Genomic DNA, 9814 nt, shown 5'->3' on the forward strand with positions numbered 1-9814 from the left:
ATTATGCATTACTTTTATATCCCTTACTAGACAAGTTTTTAATATTTATTTAGAATTTTGCTTATATTTTATAAAAGAAATTGATCTATAATTTTCCTTTTTATACTGTCATTACCTAATTTTGATATTAAAGCTGTAATCACCTCATAAAGGAGAGTTTTTCTTTTCTGATGGGTTGTGTTCTGGTACATCCTGTACAAGTCTGAAAAAAAAGGACCATCTTAAATTAGATCCCTGAATAAAAAAGTATTATTGGCTTGGTATATTTTTGGCTAGATAACTGCACTATGAATTTGTTTTAAAAGAGTTATATAGCCATTCAGGTTTAATTTTTATTCCAAATAGGATTAGTAATTTTCATTTTTTTTTCTGGAAACTTGTTTCCTTTTTATTCTTTGGCTGAATTCTGAATGCATGCATATAGCAGACGAGAGGCAATTGCTTCTTGGCCTTTTGGCTGAAGTCAAGTGGAGGAGAGACACTATATCAATGCTAATTGCTGAGTTTCTCCAGGAAATAAAATATGTAATAATTATTTGAGATATCTGCAAAAATCCATGTTTAATCACTGAAACCTGTAATTATGTTATCTAATACGACAAAGGGATGTTGCAGATGTGATTAGGTAGATTGAGGTAATTATTGTGGATTATCTGGGTGGCTGTAATATAATCACAACATGTCCAATTAGAGAGACATGAAGGGAGTGAGAGTAGTGACAACAAAAGCAAGAGATTGACTCAGGGTTTTCCTCAACCTCCTCAGCCTAATCTGGGAATATAGATTGGATTATCAAAAAAAAAAAACATAGTGAAGAAATCTCATGTTTATTGAGAAATCCTAGTGACATATTTCCAGGAAATTATAAAGGTCTGGGGGAATGGGAGAATGTTATACCAGCAGAAGCACTGCCAGATTAAGAGGGAAAGGCAGAGAGAGAGGGTGGGGGGAGAGAGAGAGAGAGAGAAACTTCTAAGCCATCAGATCTCATAAGAATTCACTGTTACAAGAACAGCAAGGAAGAAAACCTACCTCCATGATCCAATCACCTCCTAACAGGTCCCACCCTCAAAGGTGGCGATTACAATTTGAGATGAGATTTGGATGGGAACATGAGCCAAACCATATCATTTCACCCCGACCCCTCCAAAATCTCATATCCTTTTCACATTTCAAAATCAATCACGCCTTTCAAACAGTCGCTCCAATCTTAACTCATTCCAGCATTAACTCAAAAGTCCAAGTCCAAAGTCTCATCTGAGACAAGGGAAGTCCCTTTCACTTATGAGCCTGTAAAATTAAAAACAAGTTAGTTATTTACAAGACACAATGGGGGTACAGACAGTGGGTAAATGTTGCCATTGCAAAAGGGAGAAATTGACCAAAACAAAGGGGCAACAGGCCCCATGCAAGTCAGAAACCCAGCAGGGCAGACCTTAAAACTTAAGGCTCCAAAATAATCTCCTTTGATTCCATGTCTTACATCCAGGGCATGCTGATGCAATAGGTGGGCTCCCAAGCTATTGGGCAGCTCTGCTGCTGCAACTCTGCAGGGTACAGCCCCTGAAACTTCTTTCACAGGCTGCTGTTGAATGCCTGGAGCTTTCCCGAGCACACAGTGCAAGCTGTCAATGGATCTACCATTCTGGGGTCTGGAGGATGATGGCCCTCTTCTCATAGCTCTACTAGGCAGTGCTCCAGCGGGGACTCTGTGTGGGGGCTCCAATCCCACATTTCCCTCCTGCACTGCCCTAGCAGAGGTTCTCCATGAGGGCACTGCTACTGCAGCAGACTTCTCCCTGAGCATACAGTTGTTTCCATACATCCTCTGATATGTAGACACAGGTTTCCAAACCTCAGTTTTTGCCATCTATGCATCCACATGCCCAATACCATGTGGAAATTTCCAAGGCTTGGGGTTTGCACCCTATGAAGCCACAGCCTGTGTTGTACCTTGTCCTATTTTAGCCTCGAGTAGAGCTGGAGCACTGGGGACACAGGGCTCTATATCCCAAAGTTTCACTGAGCAGTGGGGGCCCTGATCCCAGTCCACAAAACCATTTTTCCCTCTTAGGCCTCTGGGCTTGTGATGGGAGGGGCTTCCATTAAGATTGCTGAAATGCCCTGGAGACATTTTCCCAATGTCTTGGCTAATAATAACAGGTTCGTCATTACTTTGTGCATATTTATGCAGCTAGCTTCAATTTCTTCCCAGAAAATGGGTTTTTATTTTCTATCACATAGTCAGGCTTTGAATTTTCCAAACTTTAATGTTCCGCTTCCCTTTTAAACATAAGTTCCAATTTCAGACCATATCTTTGTGAACACATATGACTGTATGCATTCAGAAACAGCCAGGTCACATCTTGAATGCTTTGCTGCTTAGAAATGTATGCTGCCAGATACCCTAAATTATCTCTCTCAAGTTCAGAGTTTCACAGATCTCTAGGGCAGGAGCTAAATGCCATCAGTCTCTTTGCTCAAGCATGGCAACCATGGCCTTTGCTCCAGTTCCCAATATGTTCCTCATCTCCATCTGAGACCACCTCAGCCTGGACTTCATTATCCATATCACTGTCAACATTTTGGTCAAAACCGTTCGACAAGTCTCTAGGAAGTTTCAAACTTTCCCAAATCTTCCTGTCTTTTTCTGAACCCTGAAAACTGCTCCAACCACTCTGCTATAAAGAACTGCATGAGACTAAGTAATTTATTAAGAAAAGATATTTAATTGACTTACAGTTCAATTAAACCTGGAGGACGGCGGACCTCTTCTCACAGACCACTAGGCAGTGCCCCAGTAGGGACTCTGTGTGGTGACTCCTACCCCACATTTCCCTGCTGTACTACCCTCGAAGAGGTACTGCATAAGAGCCCCGCCCATGCAGCAAACTTCTGCCTGGATACCCAGGCATTTCAATACATCCTCTCAAATCTAGGCAGAGGTTCCCAAACCTCAGTTCTTGACTTCTGTGCACTCACAGGCTCAACACCACATGAAAGCTGTCAAGGTTGGGGACTTGCACCCTCAGAAGCCATGGGACAAGCTTGACCCTTTTTAGCAATGACGGGAGTGGCTAGAACACAGGGCACCAACTTCCTAGGCTGCATACAGTACAGGGACCCTGGGCCCAACCCATGAAACCACTTTTTCCTCCTAGGCCTTCAGGCCTGTGATGGGAAGGACTGCTGTGAAGGCCTCTGACATGCCCTGGAGATATTCTCCCCATTGTCTTGGAGATTAACATTCAGCTCCTCATTACTTATGCAAATTTCTGCAGCTGGCTTGAATTTCTCCTCAGAAAATGGGATTTCTTTTTCTATCACATTGTCAGGCTGCAAATTTTCCTATTTTCCTAACTTTTATGCTTTGCTTCCTTTATAAAACTGAATGCCTTTAACAGCACCCAGGTCACTTCTCATATACTTTGCTGCTTATAAATTTCTTCCACCAGTTGACCTTAATCATTTCTCTCAAGTTCGAAATTCCACAAATCTCTAGGACAGGGGTAAAATGCTGCCAGTCTGTAGGCTAGAACATAAGAGGAGTCATCCTTGCTCCAGTTCCCATCCCACCTCTTGCATCAGTATGACCTGGATATGAGTCATGGAGTCAAAGGAGATCATTTTGGAGCTTTAAGATTTGACTGCCCAGGGCCAGGCGTGGTGGTTCATGCCTGTAATCCCAGCACTTTGGGAGGCCGAGGCGGGTGGATCACGAGGTCAGGAGATTGAGACCATCCTGGCTAACGTGGTGAAACCCTGTCTCTACTAAAAATACAAAAAAATTAGCCATGCGTGGTGGTGGGCACCTGTAGTCCCAACTACTCAGGAGGCTGAGGCAGAAAAATGGTGTGAACCCAGGAGGAGGAGCTTGCAGTGAGCCAAGATTGAGCCACTGCACTCTGGGCTGGGCAACAGAGCGAGACTTTGTCTCAAAAAAAAAAAAAAAAAAAAAAAAAAGATTTGACTGCCCAGCTGGATTTTTAGACTTGAGTGGGGCCTGTAGCCCTTTGTTTTGGCCAATTTCTTCCATTTGGAATGGCTGTATTTACCCAATGCCGGTACCCCCATTGTATCTAGGAAGTAACTAAATTGTTTTTGATTTTACAGGCTTATAGGTGGAAGAGACTTGCCTTGTCTTGGAGTAGACTTTGGACTGTGGAGTTTTGAGTTAATGCTGAAAAGAGTTAAAACTTTGGGGGAAAGGCATGATTGGTTTTGAAATGTGAGGACATGAGATTTGAGAGTGGCCAGGGGCAGAATGATACGGTTTGGCTGTGTCTCCACCCAAATCTCATCTTGAATTCCCATGTATTGTGGGAGGGACCCAGTGGGAGGTAATTGAATCATGGGGGCAGGTCTTTCCTATGCTGTTCTCGGGATAGCGAATAAGTCTCACAAGACCTGATGGTTTTAAAATGGGGAATTTCCCTGCACAAGCTCTTCTGTAGTCTGCCACCATGTGAGATATGCCTTTCACCTTCTGCTGTGATTGTGAGGCCTCACCTGCCTCAAAATCATGTGGAACTGTAAGTCCATTTAACCTCATTCTTTTGTAAATTGCCAGTCTCAGTTGTGTCTTTATCAGCAGCGTGAAAATGGACTGATACACATGCTTTGTGCTTAAAAATTACTAAAATTCTACTTTAGCTCAAAGAAAGAGGGCAAAAAAGGGTGTAGCAGGAAATAAAGTCTGAGAATTAAAAGGCTGAGGCAGATCCTGAAGAACTTTTGGGGTCATTTACGTGGATATTGGCTTTTAATCTGCACAACTTAAAAAATATTAGACATTTTTGAGCAGGAATAACACAGTGAGACTTCCATTTAAAAACACAACTTTCAACTGCTATGTTGAAAAAAGACTGTAGAAGAGAATGAAAAGATCATGGAAACCAAGCCAAAAATTATTGCTGAAATTTAAGTGAAAGAGAGTGACTTAGGCTAGTGTGATAATGGTGGAGTTGGTAAGAACTAGCCAAATTTTTTGTATTTTTAAATGTTTTTTTTATGAGCATGATGTGGAGTAGGAGACAAAGAGAGGAATCAAGAATAATCACAACATCTTTGGTCTGAGCCAAATAATTGATCTGATATTTACTGAGTTTAGAATGAGTACATAAGATGCAGATTTAAAGAGAAAAATCAGAATTTCATTTCCAAAACTTTTACTTTTCTAGATAGATATCTAAGTGTGGATATCAAATATGTAGTTGTAGACTAGAATTTAGCAATGTGATCTAGGCTGGAAACAATTTTTAATCCTTAAAACAGCATTTTCCAAAGTGTATTCCGTGTCTATTTCTGCAGCAGGTTAATAAGTACTAAACACACAGCTTATTTAATCAATATTTTTTAGAAATGTTGAATTACTATAAACAGGTTTCCTTACTTTAGTACTGCTCAGAATCATTAATATAATAATATAATTTTGATATCTAATGATGATAACATAGTATATAGAGTTTTCCAAACGGTTCTATCTAAAATATATCTTTTCTTGGAAAATTTGGGATAATTGTTTGAAAGAAGCATTTTGTGTAAAACAATGACAACCACCCTTGGCCTTATTTACCAAATGAAACAATTAAGTTTTAAAAAACTTGAATAGCTATTCAAGGCTATATAGCTGGCCTTCAAACCCATGTTGATCTTTCTTACTGTTTAATTGAACTCATGAAAAAGAAAAGGGTGGAAATATACTCAAGTGTGATTTCATTCCACATACAAGTAAGCAGAGTAAACCAGACAAAATTTCCCAGGACTTGGTAAAAGAGCCCTAACGGAGAAAATAAAAGTGCAGGGGCCTAGTAGATGCAAGACAAAGTGTCCTGTTCGATTATATTTAGTTCTGACTAGAACTATTTTAATAATAATGGCTGTATAATCCAGAGGCTTGTAGAGAGCTTGGAATATATTTTTGCACCAGTATGGATTTTTTTTTCTAGCATTTATAGACTGTATGGGTTATTGAAAGCTTTTCCTACTTCAAGGTACTCTGTATATCTTTAAACACAATATTTCTGAGATGTGTGTCAACAAGGTGACTTTCCTCCAGTTAGACAGGAATCAGAGGGGTGGAGGAATGGTGGATAGTGTTAAACACAAAAAGGAATAAAATATTGGGAGGCCGAGGCAGGCAGATCACCTGAGGTCGGGAGGTCGAGACCAGCCTGACCAAAATGGAGAAACCCCATCTCTACTAAAAACACAAAATTAGCCAAGTGTGGTGGTGCATACCTGTAGTCTCAGCTACTCAGGAGGCTGAGACAGGAGAATCACTTGAATCCGGGGGGCAGAGGTTGCAGTGAACCGAGATTGCACCATTGCACTCCGGCCTGGGTGACAAAGTAAAAATCAGTCTCAAAAAAAAAAGGAATAAAGTAGTCAGTTAATACAAAGCTAATGTGAGGAAATTACTATTCTTTTTAACAATTTTGAAATTTTTAAAATTAGTATCACCTCAAGTTTTGGTCAAATTAATATATCTGACCTGTTACCCCATGGAAGTATAAGGTGGTAGACATCATGGTGGGCTGAAAATTAAACCCCCAGTGACTTTAGCTTTTGCTAACAACCAATTCTTTAGATTTTAATATTGAATTCTGAACTTCAGAGTATTTGCTGGTAATGTATTGAGTGATTAAGGATTATAAAATTTGCTATTAATAAGCTAATACTTTTCACATTATTATCATGTCCTGGTGACTTTAATTCCATGTTCTACAAAGAAGATTGCCTGCCATGCAATATTTGGTAAGGTTACAAATCTTTATTATTATTTTTTTTTTTGAGGCAGAGTCTCGCTCTGTCGCCCAGGCTGGAGTGGTGCAGTGGTGCAATCTTGGCTCACTGCCGCTCTGCCTCCCAGGTTCACGCCATTCTCCTGCCTCAGCCTCCAGAGTAGCTGGAACTATAGGCGCCTGCCACCAAGCCTGGCTAATTTTTTGTATTTTTAGTAGAGACGGGTTTCACCGCGTTAGTCAGGATGTTCTTGATCTCCTGACCTTGTGATCTGCCCATCTCGGCCTCCCAAAGTGCTAGGATTACAGGTGTGAGCCACCGCGCCCGGCCAAGGTTACAAATCTATGTCTGTGCATATGCCAATACAAGTAACAGAAACACCAGAAATTTCAGTTTGTTGTTTGAGTTATAGAAAGTAATATCTTCAAAAATTATACAGTACTGTACTGATACCTCAGCCTGTGAAGACTCTTCATGATATTCAGGGTAAATTTTACATTCTCCAGTTATCTATTTCCTAATGCTGTAAATTCATATTGTCACTACTACCGTAGTGACAAAGCATGTGTAAGGAATCCACCCTAAAAATATACATATAAAACAAACTTAACAACGAGTACACTTATATGAGGTAATGGATATTGACTCATGAAGGGAAAGAGTTCTTTAATAGGCAGTCTAGTAATGCAAGTAAGAGTATAAGTTTTGATATCAAGAAAGCATGAGTCAAAATTCTGGCTTTATAATTTATTATCTGAGTGTTCTAGGGTCAGTTATCATAACACTGTAAGCATTAAATCTCTGATATGTAAATCCAGATACAAATCACTGCTTTATGGAGTGTTAGAGTTATTGCTTACTTTAGTAGCACATATACTAAAATTGTGATAATACAGAGAAGATTTCCATGGCACCTGTGCAACAACAACACACAAATTTGTGAAGCATTCCATGTTTTACAAATTGAAAAAAAAGGCACAGACAAAGAGAGAATTCTAAAAAGAGCAAGATAAAAGCTTCAAGTCACCTGTGAGGGAATCTCTATTAGACTATGAGAGGATTTTGCAGAAAAAAAAAATCACAGACCAGGGGGAATGGGTTGCCTTATATTCAAAGGGTTGCAAAAAATAAATACATAAAACCCTTATCAATCCTGAATGCTATACCCAGCAATGCATTCAGAAATAAAAGAGAAATAAACCCTGTCCCAGAGAAACAAAAGCTGACATAATTTATCATCACTAGACTGGACTTAAAACAAATGCTTAAGGGAGACGTTCAACTGAAAAAAAGTGATAATTACTATCATGAAAACATAAAAATGTATAAACCCAATTGGTAGAGGAATATTCATAATCAAACCCAAAGTACTCTATTACTGTAATGGTGATGTGTTAATTTTTCAAATCTCCAGTACAAAGGTTAAAAGTCAAAATAATATACCTGTAGCTACAGTTATAGTAAAAAAATAACTATAGCTACAATAAGTTTTAAAATACAAAATATAAAAAGATGTAAAATGTTCTCAACATAAGTAATCACCAGGGAAATGCAAATTAAACCATTATGAGATATCATCTCATACCCATAAGGATGACTATTAATTAAAAAGAAAAAGATAAATGTTGGCAAGGGTTTGGAGATAAGGGAACCCTGGTACACTGTTGATGGGAATGTAGTTTGCTATAGCCATGATGGAAAGCAGTATGAAGGTTTCTAAAGAAGTTAAAAATAAAACTACTATATGACCTGGCAATCCATTTTCTGAATACATACACATAAGAGATAAAATAGACACTTGCAAATATATCTGTACTGTCATGTTGATTGCAGTATTATTTACAATAGCAACACATGTAAACAATATAAATACACATAGACAGACAAATGGGTAAAGACAATGTCATGAACACACATATAAACACACACACAAACACACACACACACAGAAATAATCACTCCTAAAAAGAAGGAGGTCTACAACATGAATGGAACTACTATAGACGACATTATACTAGGTGAAATAAGCCAGACAGAGAAAGAAAATTATTGCATAATCTTACTTATATGAGGAATTTTTTTTAAATTAAAAGAGCTCAAATATGCAAGGATGATAAAGCAGTGGTTACCAGAAGTGAAGGGGATAGGAAGGAAATAGGGAGATATATGTCAAAGAATACAGAATAACAGATGTATAGGAAATGTAGAGTGTTAGCCTGTTTTCATGCTGTTGATAAAGACATACTGCAGACTGGGCTATTTACAAAAGAGAAAGATTTCATTGGACTTACAGTTCCATGTGGATGGGGAGGCCTCACAATCATGGCAGAAGGCAAGGAGGAGCAAGTCACATCTTACGTGGATGGTGGCAGGCAAAAAGAGAGCTTGTGCAGAGAAACTCCCATTTTTTCACACCATCAGATCTCGTGAGACCCATTCACTATCACGAGAACAGCATGGGAAAGACCCACCCCCATAATTCAGTAATTCTCCACCGAATCCCTCCCACAACACTTGGAAATTATAGGAGCTACAAGATGAGATTTGGGTGGGACACAGAGCCAAACTATATCATTCCACCCCAGTCCCTCCCAAATCTCACATCTTCACGTTTCAAAACAAATTATGCCTTCCCAGTGGTCCCCCAAAGTCTCAACTCATTTCAGCATTAACTCAAAAGTCTACAGTTTAAAGTCTCATCTGGGAAAAGACAAGTCCCTCCCACCTATGAGCCTGTAAAATCAAAAACAAGGTAGTTACTTCCTAGATACAATGAGAGTACAATAATTGGGTAAATACAGCCATTCCAAATGGAAGAAATTGGCCAGAACAAAGGGGCTATAGGCCCCATGCAAGTCCAAAATACAGAAGGGCAGTACAGTCTTAAAGCTCCAAAGTGATCTTCTTTGACTCCATGTCTCACATCTGGGTCACACTGAAGCAAGAGGTGGGTTCCCATGGTTTTGGACAGCTCCATCTCTGTGGCTTTGCAGGGTACAGCCTCCTTCCCAGCATATTGTTTCTTTATGACAGACGTTTTATGAACAGCATGGGATTGGGATTGCTATCA

The 9814-nt window shown here is 39.4% G+C and overlaps 1 non-coding gene across 1 annotated transcript; it reads left to right on the plus strand.

Annotated features, from left to right (window-relative positions):
• Window positions 1-7596: 7596 nt before the first annotated feature.
• On the plus strand, window positions 7597-7703 carry LOC115936330 (U6 spliceosomal RNA). Its single transcript, XR_004071830.1, has one exon. It is a non-coding gene; the product is annotated as a U6 spliceosomal RNA (small nuclear RNA).
• The last annotated feature ends 2111 nt before the right edge of the window (window positions 7704-9814 follow it).

The sequence above is a fragment of the Gorilla gorilla genome, chromosome 9 (assembly GCF_029281585.2).
Source record: "Gorilla gorilla gorilla isolate KB3781 chromosome 9, NHGRI_mGorGor1-v2.1_pri, whole genome shotgun sequence".
NCBI lineage: Eukaryota > Metazoa > Chordata > Mammalia > Primates > Hominidae > Gorilla > Gorilla gorilla.